Raw genomic sequence first — 17,977 nt, forward strand, 5'->3', positions numbered from 1 at the left:
TAGTGGAACAGACTAACCTTAATGGGTGTCAACATCAACAAGTTGACTACAGTCCACATTCTCATACTAAACTTAGGTATACTATTTAGTATACTCAATCCAATAGATATCAATATGCTACTAACATTTATAGCACTCTTAATTCTGCAAGGTATACTGAAAAAGCTCACTATCGAAATATAATGGTCTAAAGAATGGATGCTGAACACAATGTTTTTTGATGTCATGTCTAAGAAATAATTCAGTCTCATCATGAAGTATTTGCATTTTCAGAATAACAAGGGATATGATCAGGCAACACATCTTTACCCAGTGGGTAAAGATGTGTTGCCTGATCATATCCCTTTATAAAAGTCCTTTATAAAATTTTTGTTTTTTAATTTATTATAGTCCTTTATAAAATTTATGATTTTTCAAAGAAAGTTCATCAGAAATTTAGACATTCTTGAGAGAGAGAGACTTAAGTATCAATGAAAGCTTTATGCCATTCAACAGCACACTGAAATGTCAGCAGTATATTCCCCCAGATGAGAGCAAAACATGGGTATGCAGAAAAGCAAAAAATCAGAAAGGAAATATCGTGTCTTAATTTATAATTTACACAAAATTATTTCTTGAATGGTATGGAACAAAAAATGATCCTTTTCAGGGCAATAAAAAATACTCAACCTTTCAGAACAATAAATATTGACAAAGGGATGCTCGAAGGCATTGATTCTAGTTCTTATGAAAGGGATTTTTTTTTTTTAATATCTTCATAAAAGACACAGTAATATAAGGCATTGTTCTTGTTCCTCTGAAGTAATAGGACATTTTTCAGAGACAAAAATGCAAATTGAGATGGGGTACTTAATACCTAACAGGTGCAAACACATTTTTGTGTCACACCTAGAAAAGAGAATACAAGAACACCAATCTAGCATTAGCTACAGGAAATCTGTAAAGTCTGACTTGGCACAGCATGGAATAGATACAGACCACCATAGGATATTTCCTATGGTCTGAAACATACTTACTTCACCTGTGTTGCTATAAATTTGGAGTTTAAGGAAAGTGCTGAGGCCTTACTTCAATGTACAAACTTAAATCAGAATGACTGCCTCTCATTATCTAAGATAGGGGAAAGTCTTATTCTAATCACACATCACTAAAAGTTTTTTTTTTTTTGATACAGTTAATGAATAATTAATAATACAATGTTTCTTACATAAAGCAACACAATAACTGAAGAATCATCATCAAATCCATGATATATTACCCTTAAGGGGCATACAGGATATGATAGTACTGCAAAAAAAAAAAAAAAAAAACTTTAAATCATTACTTACTTCCTTATCTACAATTTTCCTCCAAATCAGTTTGTTAACTGTCAAGACTCCAACATTATCAGATCTTAGATAGAAATATAAGATCTGATAATGTTGGAGTCTTGACAGCTAACAGACTGATTCCCCTTGAGGGTATATATCAGGAATTTGACGATGATGATGACTCTTCAGTTATGCCATTGTGTTGCTTTATGTATAACAACATGCAGCTCTTATTGTTTAAATTCAATCAATTGTTCGTATTCTACCTTCTAGATCAATATCATTGCCACTTATGATAGTCTGTAATATTCAGGCAAAAATATATGGCTGTAAATAAATATTATTACATATTTTCTTTGTGTTTTTGCGTGAATTAAAGAAAAGTAATATACTAGCGTAAGGTCCCCTTCACAATGGACAAGAAGATGTCTGCACTAAATTTTGTGAGCATTGGAACAAATAGATTTATAGTGAACTATCCTGAAGTAGGGACAGTGCCTGCATTGCAGTTCTTCATATGATCACTTCAGTGGTAACTGCCCCAAGGCTAAATGCTTTAACTGTATGGTGATCAGACATATAGCTAATCAGTGTCTCAAAAAATGCAAAAGTTCTGAACATTTCATTACTACCCATCCTTTTACAACCTTTGCCGAAAGAGTGGCATCACCAAAAGAGCCAATTAGAACGGCATACATATTGGAGAGAAATAAAGAAGAGATCCGGATCTTCCAACAATCTAATAAATATGACACTTTCAAACAACCTATACTTAGCAAAAGCACAAAAAAGTGCATGAAATTATAAAGATGGAGATGGTTGTGGATAGTCAAATGAAAACTCCTCAAATTCAGAAGAGTTTATGGACTATGAAGAACCACCTCATTCTGATAATGGGAGAGCAAGATATACAATTAAAGAAATTTAATAAAGTTTATTGATGTAAAATTTTCTGAGCATGATTATCAATACATAAAAAGAAAATAAACTAACTTCCAAATCAAGAATGGTAGCGATGAAACTGAAATAATGGCAAGCAACCAGAAAAGAATTTACAACAAGCAGGCTACACAAATGCACCTTCATACATTGAGGACCTCATCAGGTTCATCCAAAATCTAGAAGTTAAAGATTTATCAGTGACACTTCACTAATCGTTATTATCATCTGACCTCCACGGAGTTAGAGATTCGTCGTGGGAGGTACACACTTTTACACAAAACTAATCCAACTGTGCCTTAAACTAATTAAATGCGTCTACATTCACAACACACTCAGGCAATGCATTCCACTAATAAACCACTCTCCATGCAAAGCACCTTCTCCTCACTCCTCTACTCATACTGTCCTCATACAGTTTCCAGGGATATTCTCTTGTTCTAACCTACCCCCTCTCCCATTCAAAGAAAAATCTCTTCCATGTCAACCTGATAACAACCACTGATTAAATCATGTCTCAATCATATCCCCCCCTCCACCTCCTATTCGCAAGGCTTTGCAATTTACATCCTCTCAATCTGTCCTCATACTTCACATTTCAAGGACCACTGACCACCTTTGTGAATCTTTTCTGGGCCCTTTCTAACATATCGTCACCATGAAAACCTGGACCAAATCTGTGCACAATAAGATTATTTATCTTATCTGGATAAGATATATCCAGAGTATTTTAGTAATAAGGTCCTTGGGTCATTCTGTAATATCTGAAGGGATGCAGAAGGGAGAATCTTGATAATAGACTGGAAATACTGTTAATGTGTAATGAGGTTTATAAATGTTTATGCTCCATCCAATGGAACAGTTAGACGAAAATTCTTCCAGGAATTGCAGTTATATGGTGCTCACTACATAATAGCAGCAGGAGATTGGAATTGTAATGAAAACCCTACATTAGACAAAATAGGAGGACATCCCAAAGTAGAAAAGTGGGATATATACACAGTTAAAAATGTCTTGACAATGCTCAACTAGCAGACATATGGAAGATTCACAATCTTAATCTCCAGGCTTACGATACATGAATCAAGGTACTGCTACCCATTTTGATCAAATTTATGTCTCCTCTTTCCTTAAAAACAAGGAAATTCAATAAAACAACCTGACATTAACATGTCATATCATAATCCATTTCTAGCTAAATTCAACCACATCAAACAAGTAGAACTAGTGGCTCAGATTTGATGGAAGAGGACTTTGCTGCAAGATCAGTTTTTTTTTAACATGTCCCATACATTCTCAACGGAGTTCAGATCTTGGCCAGGGAAGATGATGGAAGTTGCTGAACCACTGTGGAACAATAACTGCCCAATGGACACCAACATTGTTGTACTCAAAACAACCATCACCTGCAGGATAAAAAAGTCAATATTACAGGATGGACTTAATTGGCAGCAATATTCAGATATTCCATGGAAGATTCCTGACCTTCCAGCAATGTCAGGGAATCTGTTCTGTACAAACAGAACAAGTCCCACACCATGACAACACCTACAGAACCTTGAGCTGTGCTTACAAGGCAAGTGGGTTCATTACTTTATGAAGTTCTTGCCAAACTCTCTGCCTACCATCAGTACAGAACAAGGTTTACCTTGACTTGTTGGACCACATGACATTTCTTCCAGCATCCAGTCACAGTGTTACTGGCACCACTGCAGAAGCTTCCCAGTTCTCTGCAGAAATCAGTTTTTTTTTCCTTTTGCACACTTTGAGAGGTTGCCTAGTCTCAAAGCTACAGCAATATTTTTAATAACATGATAAATATGGAATGCCTTCCAGATTGCATGAGAGTTTGATCATTTCCTTCAGTGACAAAAATTACTTGTGAAAAAGTTCTCTGTAGAAAAAAACCTTAACTACTGCAAGTACTCCCTGATCCATCAGTTGGATCAATAAAGTAGTGTTTGGAGGAAGAAACATGACCTTGATCTTGGGAGTGAAGATCACCGATGTAAGGTGGATGACCTGGAGCATTATCTAGAATTAATAAAATTTTAAATTCCACATTTTTCTTTCACAGAATAGCTTTCCATTTCACTTGCATAACATTTAATTAAAGCATTCTCAAACAATTCTTAAGTCACCCACGGCTTATTGCTCTGATAATGAAGGAGTATGCTTCCCAATGTTTTCGAACACTCATGGTTACTCACTGTGCCATATCACAAATGGTTTCAGTTTATATCCAGCCATATTACCCCCCCCCACCTTCCCTTAACAGAATCATAATATGGTCTTTAAGAGCTTTGAAACCAGGTACAGATTTTAGCTTTTTGTGGATGAATATCCTCTCGGGCATTTTTTTTCCGAAAACAAGGTGGTCTCATCCATATTAAATATTTGCATGGCAAATAATTTGCCTCAGTAATAATTTTATCCAATTTCTCCACAAACTCCTTGACAGCCTCCTCATCGGCACTTGCAGATTCACCATACATTTTCACATTATGCAGCACAAAATATGCTGCTTGAATCTCATGAACCAACCGGAAGAAGTGTTGAATTCGTAGTCGTAATCGAGCCCCGCTTTCTCCTTCGACATGTTGACTTAGCAGTTATGGTCATAGTGCTAAGGAGTATGTGCTTTTGGTTAAGGTCCTCCATCCATGATGCAAGTAACTTTTCCATATCACTGATACAACCTTGTCATTGGTTTGTCACTATTGTCAATTTAATGGAAGCAGATCCTTTCACAGCCTCGATTTTATCCTTATTTTTCAAAATGATCGGCACTGTAGAATGAGACCATTCGAAGTCATGTGCAATCACATAGTTATAAAGCAACATGAAGCTTACCAGCTTCATGTTGCTTTATAACTTCCAACGTCATTTGAAGATCAATTGCTCACCTCTTTTTCTGTAATTCTTTACTACAGTTTTTTTATTGGGCATATAGGGGCCAATGTTACACAAAATATGCTGCCGCAGAATACGTTTTTGCCACTGCACATGATGCATTGTTGATAAATATAAACTTTTTACTTTATGCTTGCTTGTGTCTTGTTCGAAAGTATAGTGGAAAATGTTATTTATTCCCTTATGGGGTCATGTATGTATCTTCGAGTGGATGTAACACAAGCGGACATAAGTCAAGGGATGACCTGCACTTGCATAAATCTTAACAGGAACACTCAGTAGAAAAATACCTCTGTAATTCTCACATTCAATTTTATCAAATGTTTTGGTCTATTGCTGCACACAGGAATTTCTGTTTATCTGTATAAGCCTTGTCTGTCAGGAACAATGGCAATCTCATTCCTGACAGACTCTATTAGGACCACAGTTATGCCTCTTAGACAAGCAATGTGGACTATTTTTTCAATGATTAAACACCTGGAATATCTCACCTTTTGAGAAACCAGTCAGCTCTGTCTTTTTAAAATTGTGACCCCAGGCAAATGGGCACCCACAACAAGCCCTTTATCAAACTCCAAAAGATCCTTCGTTTTTCCCATTGTGATCAACATTATTGAAAAAATGAATGCCCAACACATTACAGATTATGTAATGTGTTGGGCATTCATTACAACAGAACAGGGGTTCTTTTTTTTCTTCTTTTTCTTTGAGTAACCTTGCCTGTTAGTAATGGGAAAACAATTTTTAGAATCAATGATTACTTGTAGAAATTTTATTGTTCAGACAGATGATTTTTGTATTTAAAAAGAAGGGGCAGCTCGTGCATAGGCACTGCGGAACTGCAGCACCCCCAATTTTTCTCGATATATAAATGTATTTATTAATTTATTTATATTTGCTTGTAATATTTAATTTTATCATCAACCATCCTATACAACTCTCTTATTTTGCATAAAAAAATAATAAAAAATCTTGTAGCACTGTGTTTACCACAGTGTCATACTGCTACGCGAGCAAGCATATCCACGACATAGTGAGATGCGAGCTATTAGAGTAATGTGGCACTGTCTGTCGCGCAGTTCCAACTGTTGTTTATATGCAGTTTGCACCAGTAGTAGAATGTTCATTGTTCTTGTTGTCTTGTCCTTTGAAGAGTCTTAGGTGTTTCCATGTGCTCCTTGAACTGCTTTGGCTATGTCGATTATTTTGTTTGTATAAAGCTGTTGTTCAGGATTAGGATCTATTTCTTGCAAGGTTGTTGTAATTGCTGGACAGGTAAAGATGTGAGTGGGTGCCAGTTCAGTATTGGGGCAGTTATTGCAGTTTCTATATGTTCTCATATCATCTGTATTGATCTTCATTCCTCTATAATGTCCTGATCGTAGTCTTGCTATCATGGTGGGGATCTTTCTGTCAGCACGGACTTCGGGAATTTGATGTTGTATCACTGATTTCAGTGTAATTAGTTTAGCTTTTGCTAATGCATTAGCACAGCAAGAGTTATCATGGTTGAGTTCTCTGGCCTCTTTTGCTAATTTATCAGCTGCTTCATTGTAATCAATGCTGTATTGATCTTCATTCCTCTATAATGTCCTGTTCGTAGTCTTGCTATCATGGTAGAGGTCTTTCTGTCAACATTGACTTTGGGAATTTGATGTTGTATCACTGATTTCAGTGGAATTAGTTTAGCTTCTGCTAATGCATTAGCATCAGCAAGAGTTATCATGTGAATTTCTTTGTTGAGTTCTCTGGCCTCTTTTGCTAATTTATGCTGCTTCATTGTAATCAATGCTTACATGAGCAGGAATCCATTGCAAAATGCAACTTTTTCCAAAACACTTTAGTTGATTCAAGGGTTTATGGGTGTCTTGTGCGAGCTTGGTATTGCCATTTTTGATTGCCTCCATAGCTGCTCTTGAGTCACTGTAAATTATAATTCCCTCAGATTGTTGAGATGATAATTTTAAGTAGGCTTCGAGTGCTTTATTTATTGCATAAAGTTTGCTGGTAAAATTGGAAGCAATTCTCCCAGATCCAACTTTTATTGAAAGTTTTTCGCCTTTCGGGAGTAGAAGGAGAACACCAGTGCCTCCATTAATCATACTGGTGTCTGACAATCCATCAGTATAACAAATAACCTGTTTGGAGGATGAAAGAAGGATGATAGTATTTAGGCCTTTTTCTTTGAGCATTTCTTTTGATTCTTTTTTTGTACAGAGTTTGGTAAGGTTTAAATTTATGGAGGTATTTGGATGTAAAAGACTGGAAAATAGAGGTTCTTTGTTTATGTGGGCATTTAGCTGCTCAAGACCTGTTTCCTTCCTAATAATGTCATTATATCGTAAAGTTGATGATCTATGAAGTCTGCATTTTTGATTCCAATGTTTATAAGTTTTTAGGGAGATATGATCACTTGGTAGCTTCTGATATTATTTATAAATTTTATGGTGGCAAATTTTCGTATGTCCTCCAGCATCAGAGCCCAACATTCCTGTTGGTCTCTGATGTTGTTAGTGGATGAGACTGCACCAATCATAATCTTGCATTCTTTTGCTTGTATTTTGACTAATTTTTCCTTTACTCATGAGGCCGAAGGTTACCAGATAGGTGCTGCATATTCCATTATTGCTCTTATTAATGTAGTGTAAGAAGTTTTGAGGATTTTTGGTTTTGCACCACAATTTGTTCCACAAAGCCTTTTTTTAGTATATTTAATTTTTTTTAGAGCTCTGTTGGAAGTGTTAGCGATGTGTTGTGCAAAACGTAATTCCTGATCAAGCATAATACTAAGGTATTTTGGATTTGCGACTTTTTCAATTAGCTTGTTGTTGATCATGACTCTGGGCCTGTAGGAATGTCTATTTCTCCTGTCTGTACTAAAGGTACTTAGTTTTGTTTTGTCTGGGTTGATTTTGAGTTTAAGTTCATCTGACCATTTTTCTAATCCTCTCATGGATTTGTTTAAAATTGCCTCTGATTCTTTGATTTTTGCACTTGTGTGCCAGATGGCTATATCATCTGCATAGCAAGTTACTTTGGCGTCTTCTGTAAGGTAGGGATGAATGTTATTGGCATATAAAAGGAATAGTAAGGGACTGACTATAGAGCCCTGGGGACACCAGCCCGGGTTCTCCGCTCTCTTGATATTGCTGTATTGATTCTAACATTGATCTTTCTTCCTCTAATGAAATCAGCAATCCAGATTAAAGCATTTCCTCTAATTCCAATATCATGTACTGTTTGTATTAATTTTTTGATCCAAACACAATCAAAAGCAGCAGTCATATCAAGGAATATGGCAGTTAAATTAAGGGGATAAAAATCCCTTATTGTTTTTCAGGTAGTATGCGAAACTCTAAAGATCGAAAACTATGATCTAAGCGTTTCATGCCGACGAACTATCGGCGAATCCAAGCGTAAGTGACCACTTGGTAGTACCACACCAAGGCAACTCGATGCAAAGGTGGAGCAAGCTCCCTCAATATTCTTGATATTTCCTCATAATGTAAAAACATCCAGCTCCTAGGAGATGTAATACTGCTTTACATTATGAGGAGAGGTCACTACCCAGCCCGGTTTCAACCTTTTTTGAGGTCTCATCAGTGAGTAGCTAGACCTAGATGATATCAAAGTTTTAAGTGAAAAGAACTTATATACCTTCGCTATATGAATGCCCGAAAGGTGTGCCACTATACTGTATTATAACATTATAATTAAGAAGAAAAACCAAACGGCTATTTTTTTCTGGCGAAGTTGATAAATTAAGGGGATAAAAATCCCTTATTGTTTTTCAGCCAGTATGCGAAACTCTAAAGATCGAAAACTATGATCTAAGCGTTTCATGCCGACGAACTATCGGCGAATCCAAGCGTAAGTGACCACTTGGTAGTACCACACCAAGGCAACTAGACGCATACTGGCTAAAAAACAATAAGGGATTTTTATCCCCTTAATTTATCAACTTCGCCAGAAAAAAAGATAGCCGTTTGGTTTTTCTTCTTAATTATAATATGTTATAATACAATATAGTGGCACACCTTTCGGGCATTCGTATAGCGAAGGTATATGTAAGTTCTTTTCACTTAAAACTTTAATATCATCTAGGTCTAGCTACTCACTGATGAGACTTCAAAAAAGGTTGAAACTGGTCTGGGTAGTGACCTCTCCTCACAATGTAAAGCAGTATGACATCTCCTAGGAGCTGGGTGTTTTTACATTATGAGAAAATATCACGAATAGTGAGGGAGCTTGCTCCACCTTTGCATCGAGTTGCCTTGGTGTAGTACTACCAAGTGGTCACTTACGCTTGGATTCGCCGATAGTTCATCGGCACGAAACGCTTAGATCATAGTTTTTCGATCTTTAGAGTTTCGCATACTGGCTGAAAAACAATAAGGGATTTTTATCCCCTTAATTTATCAACTTCACCAGAAAAAAATAGCCGTTTGGTTTTTCTTCTTAATTAGAATATGGCAGTTGCCTTTTTTGTTGGTTTATCCTGAAATGAGTCTTATTATTATTTGGCAGAAGTGGAATAATTGATCTGCTGTTGAATGATGGGCTGTATAGGCAGTTTGGTAGTAGTTAATTTTCTTATTTTTTGCAAGCCAGTGCATGAGCCTGGAGTGTATGATTCTTTCAGCAATTTTACAGAGTATGCTGGTTAATGCGATAGGTCTATAGCTTTGACATTCTGCAGCATTTTTGTCAGGTTTCAGGATGGGTACAATAACTGATTTTTTCCATTCTTTTGGAAGTTTGCCTGTTCTTTCTCCAGGAGGTCTTGAGAATTTCCAGAAGTTGTTCTTTAGCGATTTTGCCAAGGAGTTTGACCATGTGACCAAAGATAAGATCATTACCAGATTTATTAGGTGCAGTTTTCTTGATTGAGGAATTTAGTTCACTTAGTGTTAATTCTTCGGAGAAGATGTCATTAGTTTGGTATGTTCTTGCTTGTTTTAGTATTTTACTTGTGAGTTTATTGAGGGTCTTGTCCTCTCTGTTATACTGAAGTTTGGAGTTGTTGTAATAGGTTTTTGCCAGTGTGTTTGCAATTTCTTGATCTGTAATAGTTTGTTTCCCAGCATTTATGATGAAGTTTGTTTTCTGTTGGTTCTCTTCTTTGATATTGTTGTCTAGGATGCTAATAATGTTCCAGTGTTGGCTATCTTTTCTTGGGTCCAGGTTACTGCAAAGCTCTACCCATTTCTCTTGTTTGCGCTTCCAAATTTCTTGCTCTATTTTATGTGTTTTATGTGTCCATTAATTTCTTTCTGGATTCATCAGTTTTATTAATCCTGATTTGTTCATTGATATTGTCTCTTTCTGTAATCATTGAATCAACATTGTGATCTTTCCAGTATGGTATCCAGGTATTTTTCTGTTTGCCTCTTGGTACTGTTGCTTTGGCAGCTTTACTGATATGTGTAAAGTAAGGATTTGTAATTTTCTGTCAAGGTTTCCAGAAACAGGTTCATCTTGACAGAGGCTCTCCAAAATTTGAGTAAACCTTGTCCAGTCAGCTTTTCTGAAGTTCCATGTCCTTTTGATTTGCTGTTCTTGATCAATCTTGAAGTTTAGTGTTGTTATTTTGGGTCTGTGGTCACTGATGGCATTTTCCAAAATTTTCCATTGTGCACTTGATGCAATGCTATAATAAATAAATGTGATGTCAATAGCAGTTTCAGTTCCTGTAGTTTTAGAGAGATAGGTGCTCTCTCCATTGTTAATTGTTGTGGGTTCCAAATCTGTAAAGAGATCTTCTAATTGTTGACTTTTATGGTCTAAATTGGGGGAGCCCCACATTGGGTTTTTTGCATTTAGGTCACCAAGTATGAAGGTTGTATCAGTTGGAGCTTTGATTAGCTTTTCAATGATATTTTTATCAATATTTGTATTATCAGGTTGGTAGACATTTGTGATTGAAATAGAATAGTTTGGTAGACGAATTTCAACAGCTTGAGCTACCGTTGAACTGTTATTATTTAAATATTGATTTAGAGTGATTTCTTTGAATTTGATTTCTGGAATCTTCAAAAGGATAGCGAATCAGCTATCTACTATTTCCTCTCTATCCTTCCTAAAAACTGTGTATCCTTTGATGCTGAAGTTCAGATTTTTGTTCAGTTTTGTTTCTTGCAGACAAGCAATATGGATATTGTTTTTGTAAAGCATATATTTAAGTAGTGCTTATCGTGTTTACTCCATCTCTTTAAACACTTGGACATTACAATTAACCACCTTACCGGCCATTATGGATCAAATACGCATCCTCATATGCTTCGTATCCATCATATATTTCAATGTAATATCAATGGCATTACAATTTTAATATGCACTTCGCATCCATGGTAGATATACGTCATGGCTGATAGTGTGGTTAAAGACATAACATTTGTTATAGTTTTTATTTTAGAACATTATTGGGGTTATTGACAATTATGACCTAAGAAATGCAATCTCAAGAAATAAGTTCTGTCACATTAGTGACTAAGTGAACTACAAATTCTTCAACAGTCATACAAACATCAAGGAAAAAGTTATTGACCTTTTCACTCGAAACAAAACAAGAATGGATTTTATTTTTAAGTAATTTTGAATTATACCAAACTATAATTTTATCGATAATAAACAATATTTTTTCATGAAACAAAACAAGAAGAATATATTTTATTTTTACGAAATTTTGAATTATACCAAACTATAATTTTATCGATAATAAACAATATTTTTTCATGTTTAATTTTTTTAAAAAAATTGTCATAATTTTGATATTTTATTCAAACACATATACACTGTACTTACAAGGTGTATGTATATTTCGAAAGTTGCAGCACCCTCACGATTTCAAGCGATACAAAATGTTTTGCTATGTGGTATACATCACCACATCAGGCAATGTTCACCAAGGAGAAATAAAATTCTTTTCATTTTTAATGAGAGATTTTTTAAATGGTTCCACCCTCTTAGTTCACTCTAGTCTTATGGTCAACTGCAGGGATGACTGGAGAGCAATCCCAGGTAGCAAAGGCCAACTCAAGGCAGTTAACATAAATAAGAATAATTACCTGGGTATTAGTCATCTTTGCACTTTAGTTTCAAGTGGACATTTGGTTGTTTAGCTACATGAGACTGGTGAAAAAAAAAAAAAAAATGATAGCCTTTGGCTAAATGATGATAGAAAAGAGCAGAGACTTTTTCTTTCTCTCTCTCATACTATCCATGTTTTCTTTTCTCTCTCCTGATACTAGCAAGTGCTCTTGCACCTCTATACTAACTACTCGAGAGGCCTGTAATGAACACTCCTTTACTTTTTCACCTCAGTAAATATCAACCAGTCTGTGTAGTGGCCCTTCCAATAATGTTTAACATTATATACAGGGTGTTCGGGATAAATTTGACATATTTATAATTAATTATATTTTTCCGTAAGTTACATGTATTAACACACACTTCTCTTCATTTAAAAGTTTGGACCCTTCTTCATTCATATACAAGATGTCAGAAAGGATGGATAGCTGGAACCCACCTGAATCATGGAAGAGAATAACTTGTATCATGATGATTCGTGCCCGCCATCAAAATAAGGATATTACGACTGCTGCCCAATGCTCCCTGAATACAGTAAAAACAATCAGGCATGAACTAGAGACTTGCAATGGTGACTACGAGGATGTAGCAAGAAGAAAGATCCCTAGCAGACGATCTGATTGCGTTCGTACAGCAGAATTCCTCGCAAATCTGCAGGAACAGGTGTTGAAGAACCCTGGCATTGGAATTCGGGCTTTGTTCGTGGAGTTGCTAACTGTAGTCAAGCCCTGGATAACAAGGGTAGCCAATGGTAGGCCGTATGTATGGCAGCAGGATTCGGCCCCTTGCCACACCTCTGGGAAAAGTCAAAAATGGTTGTCTGAAAATTTCTACGACTTCACCAGTCCAAATGTTTGGCCTCCAAACTCCCCAGACCTTAACCCCATGGATTATTTTGTATGGGGTGCAGTTGAAAAAGACACCAATCGCACTTCCAGTAATACAAAAGCCCAGTTAATGGATAAAATTAAAACAGTTTTTGCGGCCCTTCCCAGGGAGACTGTAGCATCAGCTTGTTCGAGGTTCCGAAGCAGAATTGAAGCTGTGATCGATGCTAATGGTGGTTATTTTGAGTAAATCTTGTTGATAGTATTGTAATTAACTCTGCCTGTAATGTTTTTTTGTCAATTCATTAAATTTAATAGATACAAAGAAGATTTTCTTTTTCCTTACGAAACCGTCAAATTTATCCCGAACACCCTGTACATATCTGAAAGGATGTGTTTTGAATTATGAGAAACCAAGGCAGTTAATATGAAGCCAATAGCCTCTGTACAAAAATAGCCTAGTTCTTAAATTACTTCATGTTCAAACTTTATTTAGTTACACTTGGATAAAGAATTAAACAATATATAGTGTTTTGGCAAGTTTAATGTAATTTATAACCAAGTGATTCTTCAGAATTATATAAATATGAAGAAATAAGGTTTAAAGAAAGACTCATTATTTTTAAATTAAATCTATTCAACAAGTAACCTATACAGAAGGGAAAAAAGCAATAGTATCACTATCTTTAAAAAAGGTAATAGATATGATCCTAAAAATTATAGAGGTATAAGTATTCTAAATTCCTGTTATAAAATATATAGCAGAATTTTAAGTAACAAACTAATAAAATATTCGAAGACTTTATTTTAGAAGTACAACAACCATGTATAGACCTGGAATTTTGTCTAAAATTCATTTAGATAATAGAGAAAAGAAGAGAAAACAATTTAGAAATACATATCTCATTTACTGACTTTGAAAAAGCATTTGATAAAGTTAAAAGAAGTATTTTATTTATTAACATATTAAAAGAAAGACAAATACCAAATAATATTCTAAAAACTATCATAAGTATATATGAAAATAATCAATACAAATAAGATTAAATTATTAACTATCCAGTCCAAGAGAGAGATAAATCAAGGAGTCTGACAGGGATGTCCCCTTTCAGCAAATCTTTTTAATATTTATTTAATAAATTAAATAACAATAAAATGGAATAAAAATTTCCATCAAGGTAGTAAACTTTCTCCTACTGTGAACTTAAACACTCTCTTTTTTGCTGATGATCAAATAATAATTACAAATTCTGAAGACTAAATTTAAATGAAATAGCCAAAAGATTATGGAATGATTAAAAAAAAAAAAAAAAAAAAAAAATCAAAAACGATGGCCTTTAAAGGACAAGATGTAATAAGAACTAAAATAGCAATAGATAACGAGATTTTAGAACAGGTGAATTCGTTTAACTACCTAGGATGTATCATTACGTATGAAAATGAAAAAGACAAACTTAAAAATTGCAAAATATTTAAAAGTAACAGGTGTAATTAACTCTATATTTAAACCTATCCTAGTTCAAAAACAAACTAGACTAAAAGTATACGATACATTAGCCCTATGGAAGTGAAATCTGAACAACAAAACAAAAAGACAAAGATTAATAACAGGTGAAATGAAGTTTATGAAAAAAAATATGAAGCATACACTATTCGATCACAAAAGAAACAAAGAAATTATGAAAGAATTAAACCAGGAATTTATAATAGAAAAAATAAAAATATATAAACGTAAATGGATGGGAACATGTTGAAAAATGAAAACAGAAAGACTGTGTTCAGATCTTGAATGAAGGCTCTATTACGAATAGAACTGCTCCATTCAAGATTTAACAAGAGAACAATATCAAGCAAAAGCACACTTGTATTCTTGACAAAACAGACATAATATGCGAAGATGTAGATATTAACTTTGTTTATAAAGGAATTAAAATATAAAAGAAGAAGTTCAATCTTAAATTAAAATGAAATTGAAGGAGGAAATAAATATTAAATTCTACTATGTTTAAGGTTATTGTCTAAAATAGATAGAATCTTAAATTGTTAAAAAAAAAAAAACATCGATGTTAAACTATGCCATGTATAAAGTCGTGTATCATCGTGCGAACGAAAGTTCAAAGGTTGCAGTTTGACCACCAAAGATGATGTAATGAGCGATGAGTAAGCATTCGTGGAAGACGCAAGAAATTTGTGTAAAATTTCTTGCGTCTTCCACGAATGCTTACTTCACCAAAAAGAGCGATGCACATACAGCAAGGAGGTGACGTCACTCGGTGACAGCAAATTGTCTACGATGCTCTCATAAGAGAGCGTTGTAGACAAGTTTGGAGTGCAGAAAGAGGCGCTATAATGGGGGTTTAAAACGAATTGACATCATTGAGAGGGGCATTTTTTGCTTCTTTTACAATTTTCTCCTGGTTCCTGTGATGTTCCCCGGTCACGTATGCCCTCCCAGTGGTCTAATGCTTAATGTTCCCGAGCGGATCAGCATGCCTGATATCCGACAAGACGTGTGAAGATGACAATGCGGCAGCGTTTCCCATTACTGAGCGATGCAAATTGAAGAAAATATAGCACGAGATGACGGCAGTGTTCGAGTCATAGACCATTGGTGTGGATCTATCCGCTGAGAAAGCAGCAAAGGATTCCTTTAAAGGTAAAACATGTTAGAAGCGGCGATGCAAAAAGTTCGTAAGCCCAGAAGAAACATGTGGATAATTTGAGACGAGCACGTGGCGACAATCCATCGTACACAGGGACAATCTACAACAAAGAACAGACGGAAGGATCGAGAAATCATCGAACAAGGTGGTAATGTACAAATCTTCCCTTTTATGAGTTATCTACTGGTGACGAAAGTGTAAAATGGACAGAGTTTAGAAGAGAGAGAATTTTGAGACAGTTTCCTGTGTTATGTTAATCAAATTGGACTGGTAGTCTACGTTCGTAAGTTGTCTAGACCAAGTTTAATGTGTATGGGTCGATAGTAGCAGTAATCTAGTTTAATACCGACATTAATGTTTGTGATATAGATGAACATAAGATCTTCATGCGTATGTTTGAATTGTAATAATAATATGATTATTATTATTACCCTGCTTTACTTGTATTTTATTAATAACCTTGATTTGCTTGATTATATGTGTTGTTTAAATTGTAATGTTCTCAGATAAATAATAAATATGTTTTTCCCATGTATACCTGAGTTTGTCTGAGTAAGAGATGAATTTTACCACTCACGAAAATATCGACCCTATGTTTAGAGGGAAAAAGGGGAATTTAAGATTGTCAAGGCCATGACTGTATACTGAGATCTCAATCTACCTTACTTAATCGACATAAGATATTACTTGAATTCTGGGGAAGTTTCTTTGGATAAGAATTTCTATCCTAGAGTTCTGACTGGCGCAGCATACACAAATAAATTTTGTCAGAGCTCGAAGAGAGAAACAGCCCCAGAAAGTCAGTTTAGAAGCTAGATCTCATTAGGCACAAGGAGAACAATAGAAGTAAAATATTTAAGGAAAATATTTTACCTCTAAAATATAACGACGTAACAATTGCCAAAACAAGTTTTAAACGATGACTTCTAAGGATAGAACAGGCCACTCTATGCCTAAATCCTTGAAAAGTGTGATGATGATAACCAAGTGAAAAAACTTTCTACAGCTCTGACAAAAGTTCTCTAAAATATATAATCTTCAGAAAGGCTAGTGAGCAATGCTCAACAGATAAAGTTCATGTTACTGCATAATATTCAAATGTTGTTTTGCATAAAATCCCAGTTTTTTTTTTATCAGGAGAAAATCTGCTACAATTGAAAAGTGAATTGATTCACAGAAAAATCTCATATATATAGGTTCCAATATATATATATATATATATATATTATATATATAGGTTCCAATATATATATATATATATATATATATATAGGTTCCAATATATATATATATATATTATATATATAGGTTCCAATATACAGGGTGTTCGGGATAAATTTGACATATTTATAATTAATTATATTTTTCCGTAAGTTACATGTATTAACACACACTTCTCTTCATTTAAAAGTTTGGACCCTTCTTCATTCATATACAAGATGTCAGAAAGGATGGATAGCTGGAACCCACCTGAATCATGGAAGAGAATAACTTGTATCATGATGATTCGTGCCCGCCATCAAAATAAGGATATTACGACTGCTGCCCAATGCTCCCTGAATACAGTAAAAACAATCAGGCATGAACTAGAGACTTGCAATGGTGACTACGAGGATGTAGCAAGAAGAAAGATCCCTAGCAGACGATCTGATTGCGTTCGTACAGCAGAATTCCTCGCAAATCTGCAGGAACAGGTGTTGAAGAACCCTGGCATTGGAATTCGGGCTTTGTTCGTGGAGTTGCTAACTGTAGTCAAGCCCTGGATAACAAGGGTAGCCAATGGTAGGCCGTATGTATGGCAGCAGGATTCGGCCCCTTGCCACACCTCTGGGAAAAGTCAAAAATGGTTGTCTGAAAATTTCTACGACTTCACCAGTCCAAATGTTTGGCCTCCAAACTCCCCAGACCTTAACCCCATGGATTATTTTGTATGGGGCGCAGTTGAAAAAGACACCAATCACACTTCCAGTAATACAAAAGCCCAGTTAATGGATAAAATTAAAACAGTTTTTGCGGCCCTTCCCAGGGAGACTGTAGCATCAGCTTGTTCGAGGTTCCGAAGCAGAATTGAAGCTGTGATCGATGCTAATGGTGGTTATTTTGAGTAAATCTTGTTGATAGTATTGTAATTAACTCTGCCTGTAATGTTTTTTTGTCAATTCATTAAATTTAATAGATACAAAGAAGATTTTCTTTTTCCTTACGAAACTGTCAAATTTATCCCGAACACCCTGTA

The 17,977-nt window shown here is 35.2% G+C and overlaps 1 protein-coding gene across 2 annotated transcripts in view; it reads right to left on the reverse strand.

Annotated features, from left to right (window-relative positions):
* SMC5 (structural maintenance of chromosomes 5) overlaps nt 1–17,977 on the reverse strand; it is a 752,645-nt gene that overhangs the window by 449,116 nt on the left and 285,552 nt on the right. The gene's annotated exons all lie outside the window — the stretch shown is intronic.

The sequence above is a fragment of the Typopeltis vanoorti genome, chromosome 4 (assembly GCF_054136105.1).
Source record: "Typopeltis vanoorti isolate ZY-2024b chromosome 4, IOZ_Tvanoo_1.0, whole genome shotgun sequence".
Taxonomy (NCBI): Eukaryota; Metazoa; Arthropoda; class Arachnida; order Uropygi; family Thelyphonidae; genus Typopeltis; species Typopeltis vanoorti.